This window comes from Mandrillus leucophaeus, unplaced genomic scaffold (assembly GCF_000951045.1).
Source record: "Mandrillus leucophaeus isolate KB7577 unplaced genomic scaffold, Mleu.le_1.0 Scaffold957, whole genome shotgun sequence".
Taxonomy (NCBI): Eukaryota; Metazoa; Chordata; class Mammalia; order Primates; family Cercopithecidae; genus Mandrillus; species Mandrillus leucophaeus.
The window spans coordinates 221,994-234,477 of NW_012110441.1; positions in this window are offsets into that span (position 1 = coordinate 221,994).

Genomic DNA, 12,484 nt, shown 5'->3' on the forward strand with positions numbered 1-12,484 from the left:
TGTAATCCCAGCACTAGCACTTTGGGGGACTAATCAACCATGGCGGGGAGAGTCACTTTGGGGGAGGTGGGGAGCGACCATGGTGGGGGGAAGAGAGTGACCATTATGGGGGGTGGGGAGAGTGGACGTGTTGGGAGGGGAGTGACTACCATGGAGATGAAATGAATGTGAACCACTGAGGCAAAGGCATGAGGCCTCCTCACTTTGGGGTGGGGTTGGGGTGCAGGTGGAGCCTCTGAAAGGCTTCGAAGAGTTTGCAAATGCCCTGCAGGGGGGCAAGTTCGGGTCTTGCTGACCTTTCTCCCTCAGGAGAGGAACTCCAGCGGGGCTGTGCTCTCCGGGGAATTTTTTTTGTGCAGGTCGACTGTGTGGGCAGGTTCCAAGCCTGCTAACTGCTCACGTGGCCACGGACACCACCACTATCAGGGAGCCATCCTCCTCTATCTATCTATCCACCACTATCCTGCTCGCAAAGCCAGGACTTTGCACGAGCTTCGCCTGGACGCAGGAGCAGGGGGCGGTTGGGAGGATTGATTCTTGATACTGATGCCACCTGGAGAGGACAAAGGTGGAAAGACACGCGAAAGGCACCTAGAACCAGGGGCCCAAGATGGGGGCTGGAGACGTGCGGGACTCAGCCGCAGAAAGGGTGCTGGGGCACGCAGCACGGCCAGGGCAGCCCGCACAGGGCACATTCTTACGTGAGGTGTGCCCTGTGTCTCCGTCATTTGCCCCAAATGCAGGAGGGCCCAGGGTCCTCCCAAGGGCCCCCACACTGCTCCCTGTCCTGTGGGGCCGCCCCACCAAGTGAGGCACCACTCCAGAGCCGGGACAGCCGCAAACCAGAGCCAGACCCTGGGGGTTCCCCACCCTCCGGGCGCTGCTACCAGGGACCTGTCTGGCCACTTCCCAACAGGCTGTTTTAACCCGTGCAGATCTGGTTTCCTCATGGAAGGTGATAATCTTGACTTTTCTGGGCAGTTGTGAAGATTAAAAATCAGACTCCTTCAGAGAGAGTGGGTTGACTTTGTTCTCAAACCCGAGGAAAACGAAAGATAAGACGTGTTACTTATTATCCTTGTTTTTAAGTTTTCGGGTCAGGTCAGAAGGAGGGGTCCAGCTGCTTCTCTCTCTCTCTCTCTTTTTTTTTTTTTTTTTTAAATAATGTCTGGCTCTATTGCCCAGGCTGGAGTGCAGGTATGCAGCCTCCACATCCCAGGTTCAAGTGATCCTCCTACCTCAGCCTCCCTAGCGGCTGGGACCACAGGCAAGCACCACCAGGCCTGGCTAATTTTTGTATTTTTCGTAGAGATGGGGTTTCACCATGTTGCCTGGCCTGGTCTCAAACTCCTGGGCTCATGTGATCCTCCAGCCTTGGCTTCCCAAAGTGCTGGGATTACAGGTTGAGCCACTGCACTCATCCTGGGGGGATCCAAAGACACTGGCATCCCATCCCCAACCCCAACACCCGAGTCCCTGCCCCACAGACACCCGAATCCCCGCCCCGCAGACACCTGAATCCCCGCCCCGCAGACACCCGAGTCCCCGCCCCGCAGACACCCGAGTCCCCGCCCCGCAGACACCCACACCCGTGTGGCTGCAGTTCTCCTTCAGCTTCCTGGCGCCCGCCCCTCACACCGATGGAGCCAGGGGAAGGGGTGAGGGGTGCACAGCCTCGGAGCCCAGCTACGGAATCACAAGCAGCCCAGAGCGCGCCCGGGGATGGAGACGCCGCAGGGAGACGCAGGCCTCAGCATCACCATCGCCCCCACGCCGTAAGGGCAAGGGCCCCACGCCATTAGAGAGGAAGACCTCCCGGGAGTCCAACGTGACAGCTAAAGTTTAAAACTCAACAGAGGAGTTGAAAGAGGAGGTTAAGAATTTCTCTCAGGCCGGACGTGGTGGCTCACACCTGTGAACTCAGCACTTTGAGAGGCAGAGGCAGGAGAATCATTTGAGCCCAGGAGTTCGAGACCAGCCTGGGCAACGTAGTGAGACCCCATCTCTACAAAATGCCAAAACTAGCCAGGCATGGCTTGCCTGTGGTCCCAGCTACTTGGGAGGCTGAGGCAGGAGGATCACTTGAGCCTGGGACGTGGAGGCTGCTATGAGCTGAGATTGCACCACTGCATTCCAACCTGGGTGACAGAACCAGATCCCGTCTCCAAAAAAAAAAAAAAAAAATTATCTCCAAAGACAGAGAAAAAAGACACATAAAGAAAATGTAGGGCCAGGCACGGTGGCTCACGCCTGTAATCCCAGCACTAGCACTTTGGGGGACTAATGGTGGGGTGGATCACTTGAGGCCAGGAGTTAAAGACCAGCCTGGGCAGCATGGTGAAACTCTGTCTCTACTAAAGTAAATTACAAAAATTAGCTGGGTACGATGGCCCATGCCTGTAATCCCAGCTACTTAGGAGGCCAAGGCATAAGAATCACTTGAAGCCAAGAGGTAGAGGTTGCAGTGAGTCGAGTGCATGCCACTGCACTGCAGCCTGGGCAACAGAGCTAGATGGAAGGAAGGAAGGAGGGAGGAAAAGAAGGGAGGAAGAGAGGAAGGGAGGGAGAGAGGAAGGAAGGGCTTGAGGGCAGAGTAGGCTGGACACATGTGAGCTGAATGTGGAACCCTGGAACTCAGACATGGGCAGAAGATGGAGAACCATGGACAGGCACCGCCACAGCCGTTCCCAGAACCAAGCTTGCGTTTCCAGACTCAGTGGCCTGCCAGGGACCTGGCACAGCAGGTGAAGTTAGCTACACCCCAAAGCACTTCAGGGAGTGAGAGGAGAATGGGGCGCGGGGAGGGGGAGGAGGCCCCCTGCAAAGCAGCAGGAACGAGGAAGGCCTCCCAGTCTTGCATGGACGCCAGAAGAAGCTGGCGCAGGGCCTGATGATTTGGAAGGGAAACCAGTTCCCGCGGTGTGAATCAAGCAAGGCAAAGGCATCTCAGAGGGGCTGTGGGGGCAGCCGGCGTTGGCCCCCCTGCAGTCAGTGCTCAGTCGCACAGCACTCAGCTGGCTTCCCAGGGCCTGAGCAGGGATGGGGGAGGCTTCAGGAGAAGAGGGGCTCCGGCGATGTGGAGGACAGTGTGTCGGGGAGACAGGTGCTGGGCTGGACAGGGGGAGCCGCTGGAGGTCTGGGGGCATTGGAAGCAGGCGGATCTCCAGGTGCTTGGGCCCCTCGCAGAGTGCAGCAGCTTGCTGGGAGCAGAGCCACTTGCTGGAAGCTCAGAGAAGGCTGCCAAGAGCAGCAACAGAGACCATGGTTCCCTCCAGGTACAGCCAGATGCTGTGTGGGGAAGCAAACGTGGCCGTACACTGCCACCGAGCTCTAAGGTGTTCGTGTGGGACGGAAGCGCTGGTGGAAAGGCCAGACCCCGCGGGACACACCCCAAGAGCCGGCACCACGCTTGGTCCCGGCCTGGAGACGGGGTCCGGCGCAGTCAGGCTGTCTCCAAGCCCAGGGTGGAGACCTCATTGGGCTTTACTGTGGCGACCGCGGGGGGGGGAAGAGGGCCCAGGGGACAAGGTGGGCATAGACTGCTGTTTTCTCGAGTGAACCCTAGAACCACTTGATTTTTCATCTGACAAAGCTAACCGAGGAAAAGATGAGGCCCATGGATGCATGAGCTCTCTGCCTGGCAGGGGAACATGCCCAGTGCATTTTCAGGTATTTGTTGAGGGCCCGCTACCCACGGGCTGAACAGACTCAGCTGGGAAAGGCCCAGGCAGGCGTCCGTGGGTGCCATCTTCTGTGAGTCAATGGGTTCAGCTGCCTAGGGACTCCTACGGGGGGAAGGCAAGGGAAACGGAGGTGAAGGAGCCGTGGGAAAGGCCAGGGCTGCTGGGTGCAGGGGTGGGTGAGAAGACGCGCCAGCAGCACACGCAGCTTTCTCTGGGCACTGCTGTGCTCCGAGACCTCCCATGGCTCACACTGTCTCAAAGCTGTGCCTGGACACCTGCTGTCCCACCAGGTCTTCCCATGTCTCCCCTGGCCTCAGCCCTTCTTCCTGTCCCTGCAGGTTCCACCCTGCATTCTTGTAACCTCCCATCACGATTCCCTCCAGCCTCATAATAAGGGGTCAGATACCCGCCCATCCACATGTGAGATCCTAAAATATCCAACATGCACCAGCAAAACTGTGAGCCACAAGGAGAGCACTGTTGTCCCACTGGCCTTGCTGGGCAGGGGCAAGAGTGTCTGACTGTTCTCGGATGGCAAGGCTGGCATTTAAGTGTACAAAAGACCTAAATGTAAAACACAGAACTATAAAATTTCTAGAAGATAGCATGGAAGAAAAGCTACATAACCTGGGGTTTGGTGATGAATTTTTCGATCAACACCAAAAGCATGAGCGATAAAAGAAAAAAATGATAAATCGGACTTTATTAAATTAAAAACTTTTTCTCTACAAAAGAAGACATCTGCAAAACACATACTCCTAAAGAGTTTATAATTCAAAACACACAAAGGACTCTAAAAACTCAATAGGAAAAATAAACAACCCGCTGAGAAATGAGCCAAACATCTGGGCAGACCCCTCACCAAAGACAGGCAGACGGCAGATAAGCCCCTGAAATACGCACGGCAGCCCATGTCATGGTGGAGCTGCAAATTAAAACACACGGAGACACCATCACACCCCCGTTAGCGTGGCTGAAACCCAGGACACGGATAGCACCGAAGGCCGGCGAGGATGTGGGGTCACAGGAGTGTGCCCTCAGCACTGCTGGGGGCACAGGGTGGTGCAGCCACTTGGAAGAAAGCACGGCAGTTTCCTACAAACCTAAGCAGGCCATGACCACACAACCCAATGGTCAGGCCCACAGGATTGAAATCCTCCATCCACACAAGAGCCTGCACATGGAGGTTTATAGCAGCTTTATTCATAATCACCAAAAAACCCTAGAAGCGACTGAGATGTCCTTCAGTAGGTGGATGGATCCAGACAGTGGAATCTCATTCAGTGCTAAGAAGAAATGAGCTGTCAAGCCATGAACAGATACGGAGGAAACACAGATGCAATGAATAAGTAAAAGAAGCCGCTTTCAGAAGGCTGCATGCTATAGGTTTCCAACTACATGACATTCTGGAAAAGGCACAACTATGGAGACAGTGGTTGCCACGGGTTGGAGGAGAGAGGGATGAACAGGCAGAGCACAGAGGATTTTTAGGGCCGTGAAGTTCTCTGGATGAGACTGTAATGCCGGATCCATGTCATTGTACCCGTGTCCAAACCCACAGATGTGCAACACCAAGAATGAGCCCTAATGTAAACTGTGGACCTCAATTAATATAATGTATCAAGAGTGGCTGCATCATGACAAAGGTATCACACCAGTGCCGCCTGTTAGCAGTAGGGGGGACTGGGGGAGGGAAGGGCTGGGGTGTGGCTAGAGGGAACGTTATACTATCAGCTCAATATTCTGTAAATCCACAACTTTACTAAGAAACTTAAGTCCATTCATTTTCTAAGAAAGGGCGTCCCCGAAGCTGTGGGGGGGCGCTCCTTTTGGGGCGGGCTGGAGAGGGCCAGGCTGAGGGGATGAGGACAGCATTCCAGGCAGAGAGTGTGCGGTGGGCAGGCGGAGCCCAGGCAGAGGCACCCCTGGAGGAAGGGCCAGGCGTGCAGAGGCCTGGCGGCCAGTCTCCTCTTGACCCACCTATCAATTCTGACTCCACGGTGCTGACACTACTGTCCGGCGTCACCAAGATCAGAGCAAATACCAGTCCCACTTTTCACTGGAAGATAAAAGGGGGAAAGGCGGTTACAGAGGTTTCCACTGCAGCAAAACCCAAGAGAGCGGAAACCGAGGCTGGAGAATTGCCTCCTGCAGCGACACTGAGACTTGGGAACCTGGACACCAGGAGGGTGAGGGAGGGGGTGTGCACCTACTGTGGGCTGCGTGATGTGGGCTGGGACCACTGAGACCCAACTGCTGAGACTCCAGCAAGCCACAAAGCCAGGATGCTTCTGGAACACGACAGTGGCACTGGTTACAGCCGGGACGCAGCAGCCCCTTTGGGGTTTTGATTGGCAACATTTACCTCAGGCAGCATCTGGGAGCTCCATTTTGTTGATGCTTTTTGGGGAGGAGAAAGGCTGGGAGGAAGGCTGGTGCATGGCCCAGCCGCTGTGCCGGGACGCAGGTGCTAGATGGGCCCTCACACACCGGAGCCCCCACCCCCTGCTCTAACAGAGCCCAAGTGCCCCCTAAAAGCATGTGGCCCCTCTGAGGATGCGGAGTGGGATGGGAGGAGAGCACCAGGCGCACGAGTGATGCCCAGGGTCTGTGCCGCCGGGGTGTGTGAGGCAGAGAATGCGTCAGCCCCGTGGGCAGTTGGGTGGGTCCTGACCACAGGGTTCCTGAGACACGGCAGATGCTGAGACGGCCACGTCTGACTTCCCAGCACACACCTGCCACCTCCATGCAACACACGTGCTCCTCAGGGGCCCAGGGACAGCTCTGGTGGGCAGACAGCAGCCCTGGACCCCCCTCGCCTTCTCCCCCTGTGATGTTGGTACGCAGTAACGCAGCTCTCCCATTTGTCGGCACCTCTGGCAACAGGGCTGTGCCCGAGGGCTCCTCTCCCTCCGAAGGCAGGCGGGCAACACACAGCCACTGGAGCTTCTCCTGGGAGCAGCGCTCAACCAACCCAAGCCAGTTCCGCCTGAAGAGACTCCCCCACTGTGTGCTGGGTGTGGGCGGCGGGCAAAATCCAGAGAAGCAGAGACGATGGCGCCTGGCAAGGCCCCAGCCCCGGCTCGGGAGGGCACCCTGCTTTCTGGGAAGAGGTTACTTCCCTAATCACAGTTGACTCTAACTAATCCTAAAATTAACCTTCAGATCTTGAGAAAACCAGGATTAAGACAGAAACCTGGAAGTGGCACTCACATGGGTAAACCCTCGGGGAGGCGTGCTCAGGCCGTCCCGGTGCCGGTTCCCAGACGCGTTACACACGCGTGCTCAGGCCGTCCCAGTGCCGGTTCCCAGACTCTTCACACACGCGTGCCCAGGCCGTCCCGGTGCCGGTTCCCAGACGCTTCACACACGCGTGCCCAGGCCGTCCCGGTGCCGGTTCCCAGACGCGTTACACACGCGTGCTTAGGCCGTCCCGGTGCCGGTTCCCAGAGGCGTTACACACGCGTGCTCAGGCCGTCCCGGTGCCTGTTCCCAGACGCTTCACACGCGTGCTCAGGCCGTCCCGGTTCCGGTTCCCAGACGCGTTACACACGCGTGCTCAGGCCGTCGCGGTGCCGGTTCCCAGACGCGTTACACACACTCCCTCTTCCTCCCTGACCTGCGGTCTCCCAGGCTGTGTGCCGCCAGGGCTGTCAGTCCAGGGGCTCTGTCCCTCGAGCGGCTCTGAGGCCCGGCCTCCGGCCTGCGCCCTCCCTCCCCAGCTCCACAGAGTCACCCAAGACCAGTGGCCACTGGCTCCACCACTCCTGGGGCCCACCTGCTCCCCGAGGCCCATCGGGCCTTGCCTGTCGGGGGCTTTGCTCACTGTGGTCCCTCGGGCAGCCCTGCCCAGTGGGTCCCACAGCCAGTAGGTGGGGAAGGAGTGCTATGGCCCACTGAGGGCCTTCTGAGGACCGGGTTCTAAGGGGAATCTGTCTTCACTGTCCGGTCAGCCCCGTGTCCTCTGCACCAAACATCTGAGGCTGAATCTGAGGACAGAGCCCCCAGGAGCTGCTGTTCTTCCGCACTTTGTATCACCCCCAAAGCTCTTAGAAACAGGTGTTTTCAACTTTCGAATTCAGACTTGCAAGAAATCCTTTCCCAACAGAGAGCTCAAACCCTTGGACTTTGGCATGGCAACTCAGCAGGCGGTGAACTTGGAAGTTCCCTGATCCAAGGAGGAAGGAGAAAGGAGGAAGCTGCCGGCGCCCCCGGGCCCAGCTCCTTCCCTCTGCCCTAGCCCTGCACAGTCCAGAAGGGGACCCTGGCTTTGTCCCTGCCCAGGGCTGGCTCCCAGAACCAGATAGGGGGGCCTGGCTGGGATGGCCCAGCACAAAGCCCTCAGGGACGCACTCAAAGGCCGCCCTCCAGAGACCAGGGTCTTGGCACGGGTCAGCTGGTCTTTCCCGAAGGCAGAGCCTTCCATGAGGAGACGTGGGGAGATTTCTCGGCCCCCCACGCCCCACCCCAGAGTCCATGCCATCAACCTGGAGTCGCGGTCGCAGCCCTAACCATCCTCCCCAGCACAGCAGCACCAACGGCCAGGCCCACTCCCAGGATGTGCCCCTCCCGTTTCTGAAATTCCCGCTGCCCGGGGCAGCTATTACAGCCCCTCCTGCTCTGCCCGCCCCTCCCTCCTTCCTTTCAGGCCCCTGTGGACGGTGCACACATGGGAACCCCTTGGGCACCCCAGCTGCTCTCCTGACTCCGCCTGGGCACGGCCCCAGGCTCCATCTCAATTCTTCCTAGACTGACAAGAAGAGGCTTTGGAAATGGACTTGACACACAGCCAGCCCCAAGGGAAGGCCGGCAATCGGACAGAGCAGGGAGCCCAGAGCTCAGGCTGGTACAGGCACTCGCCAACGTGAGGGAGCCACCCAGAGCTCACCCCAGCTCTGAACATGGTCATCACATGGCCAGAGTGCAAGGACCACCTTCCGCTTCTCCTCCACGGGTTCCCCTGCTCCCTAGACACACACATTCCCTGCTGCTCCTCAAACACCCACACATTACTGCCTGCCACTCACACACCCATGCACAACCCCGCCACTCACACACCCACATACACTCCTCCGCCCCTCACACACACACACTCCCCCTACCCCTCACACACACACACACACGCTCCCCCCGGCCCTCACACACACACACTCCCCCTACCCCTCACACACACACACACACACAGCCTACCCCAACCACATCTCATCACTACACACACACACACACACACACACACACACACACGCTCCCCCCGGCCCTCACACACACACACCCCACCCCCCGGCCCTCACACACACACACCCCACCCCCCGGCCCTCACACACACACTCCCCCCGGCCCTCACACACACACTCCCCCTGACCCTCATCCACACTTTTCCCTCAGGCACTTGACTCTGGCTCTTCCTTCCCTGAACACGCTTCCCCCACCCCACAGCGCTGTGGCTGCCGCTCCGCCCCAGGGGTGGCTTCTTGGCTGTCTTTGGTCCTTGGTGTCCTCCCAGGAGTGCTGCCCCCGGGGATATTTGGGTCTCATTTGAAGTGGGATCCCCACTGCCTATAGGGCGTGGTGGGCACTGAATGTTTATTGAGTGAATATTAAACTGGAGAGCGCTCCTCTATTGCCCAGAGCTCTGGCTGCTGCAATGTCCTGCTTGACTTTGCATACCTAAAAGTGGTTGGTATGCTAAGGGTATTGGCTGCCTGTGACCCAGGTTCCACTCTTTGTCCAAGGAGGGTGCCAGGTTGGGCAGTCCCAGCACCAAGTCAGGGCCTGCCCAGGGTGTGTCTGCATCTTCCCAGGCCTGGCAACATCAGGATGGGCTGGGTTTGTCTGTCTTATTCCAGAAGGCATAGCTAAGATTTCAGCTGATAGTAGAGCATGTTTTAGGCCAGGTGAGTGTGGTTTCTCTCCGGGCACATGACCCACTCCTGGGAAAGCTCTGTGTGGGGCCGATGGTGCTCACCATGCTGAGCCCAGATCTGCCAAAGCTCTGAGCCGATGCTGCAATTGCTTGTCAATGATCCCACTTTGCAGGTTAAGTCTGCCACTCCTTGGCAGGCGGCGCCTCTAAAGCCATTGTCATCCGGAAGTAGGTGTGCTGCTCACTGGAGGCGCTGTGGTAATTTAAGGAAATAGTTTAGCCAAGGAGCTGAGACAGCCTCTTCCTGGGCCCAGTGTCCAGATGGTTTTGGATGAAGCTTATACATGGTAAGCCAATGTTTATCTCTCCACTCCTTTACTCTCCCATGCGTGCATTCATCCATCCATTTGTCCATCTACTCATTCATTCATTCCTCCTTGTGGATGCATCCATCCATCCACTCATCCATCTATCCATCCATCCATCCATCCTTCCACACATCTACCCATCCATCTGCCCATCCATCCATTTACTCATCCATTCACCCATCCACTCACTCACCCATCCATCAATCCACTTATCCATCCACCATCCATTCACTCATCAGCCATCCACCCATCTGTCCATTCACTCACTCACTCATCCATCCATCCATTCACTCATCCACCCATCCATCCATCAATCCACTCATCCATATATCCATTCATTCACTCATCCATCCATCAGTTCACTCACCCATCCATCCTTCAGTCCACTCATCCATCCATCCATCCATTCACTCATCCATATATCCATTCATTCATCTGTCTATCCATCCATCCATCAATCCACCCATCCATCCATTCACTCATCCATTCATCCAAGCCATCCATCCATTCATCCATCCACCCACCCATCCATTCATTCATCCATCCATCAATCCACTCATCCATCCATCCATCCACCCACCCATCCATTCACTCATCCATCCATCAATCCACTCATCCATCCATCCATCCATCCACCCACCCATCCATTCACTCATCCATCCATCAATCCACTCATCCATCTCACTCATCCATCCATCAATCCACTCATCCATCCATCCATCCATCCACCCACCCATCCATTCACTCATCCATCCATCAATCCACTCATCCATCCAGCTATCCATTCACTCATCCTTCCATCAATCCACTCATCCATCCATTCACCCATCCATCTATCCATCCATCCACTCACTCATCTATCCATCAAACCACCCATTCACTCATTCAGATAGCCATTTATCCATCCATCCATCCATCCATCCATCCATCCATCCATCCATCCATCCACCCATCCATCTATCCATTCACTCATCCATTCACCCAAACCATCCATCCATCCATCTATCTACCCATCCATCCATCCATTCACTCATCCATTCACCCAAACCATCCATCTATCCATCCATCCATCCATCCATCCATCCACTCATCCATCCATCCATCCATCCATTCACTCATCCACCCTTGCATCCATTTACTCATCCATTCATCCATCCATCAATCCACGCATTCATCCATCTATCTATTCAGTCATCCATCCATCCAGGTGTCCATTCACGTGCTCAGATCTGCAGGGCCCTGCTGGGGACAGGCACTGGGGACACAGGAGGAATAAGACAGACAATCCCTGCCCTTGTGGCACCAACTTGGTTGAGCCAAAAGACCTTGGAGGAGGAGGTGCCCTCAGGAACTGGGAAGAGGAAGGCTCTGAGCTCAGGAAACGAGGGGCAGGAGAGATGCTGAGTATGAAGGGATGAAGCTGGGGTGAGCGCATGACTTGGGGGAGGGTGGAGTCTGGCACCCCAGGACCTGGTACCCTGAGACCTGGCACCCTGAGACGTGATACCCCAAGATCTAGCACCCTGAGATATGGCACTTCATGACCTGGCACCCTGAGACCTGGCACCAAGACCTGGTACCCTGAGACCTGGCACCCCAACACCTGGTACCCAGAAACCTGGCACCCCAACACCTGGCACCCTGACACCTGGTATCCCAAGACTCTTGTCTCAAGGGTGGATGGGGAGAGCCTTGGCAGCTTCATCGTGCACTGAGACTCCTGGGTGTGGGACTCGGCCCAGACGCTGGGCAGATGATGTGCAGGATGGGAACCCCAACTCTAAGCATGCCCCAGTGCAGCCCCTGGCTCCTGGAGAAGCCGGCGGTAGGGGCGGCCACGCTGGGGGAGTTCAGCCATTTCTGCGGTAGACATGAGACTGCTTAGGTGCTGGAGCTTGGGCTCAGACAGGCATCTCAACAAGCCTGTGTGGTCACAGGGAGCGCCACACACGCCCAGAGGCGGGGAGCTCCCAGGGTGGCAGGGAGGGGGTTGGGGGGGCTGGCAGCCAAGAGTGACTCACCATCCCTCTCTCTCTCTGGGCCTCTGGCAGAGCTGCCAGGTACCCACAGGGAGCCCTGGTGGTTCCTTCCCTGCCCCAGATGCTATCAGCACTTCCCAACCTTTGCCCCTTTCCTCAGGATTCTCCTGGGCGACACCTTAGCTCCAAATGCCATGGATTGTTTTACAGCCTACAGCTGATTCTCCTGTGGGCAGCTCCTGGAAAATGAGACTTCACCCCTTCAGGGCCAGACCCTCCCCTGTGGAGACTCCTGGGGGAGTCCTTGCTTCCAGGCCTCCTGTGAGGGCTCTTGACTCCAAACCCACTGAGTGCACATCTCCTGCCAGGACTGGGATCCACGGGGCCTCTCACTGGTCCTCTCCTGGGATCCACGGGGCCTCTCACTGGTCCTCTCCTGGGATCCACGGACCTCTCACTGGTCCTCTCCTGGGATCCACGGGCCTCTCACTGGTCCTCTCCTGGGAGGGCTGGGTCCCCTGGGGACTCTGCTGCCCACCCTGGCCTTCTAGGCCGTCCTTGTCCCCAGACCCTCCTTTCCTATGCTTCTTC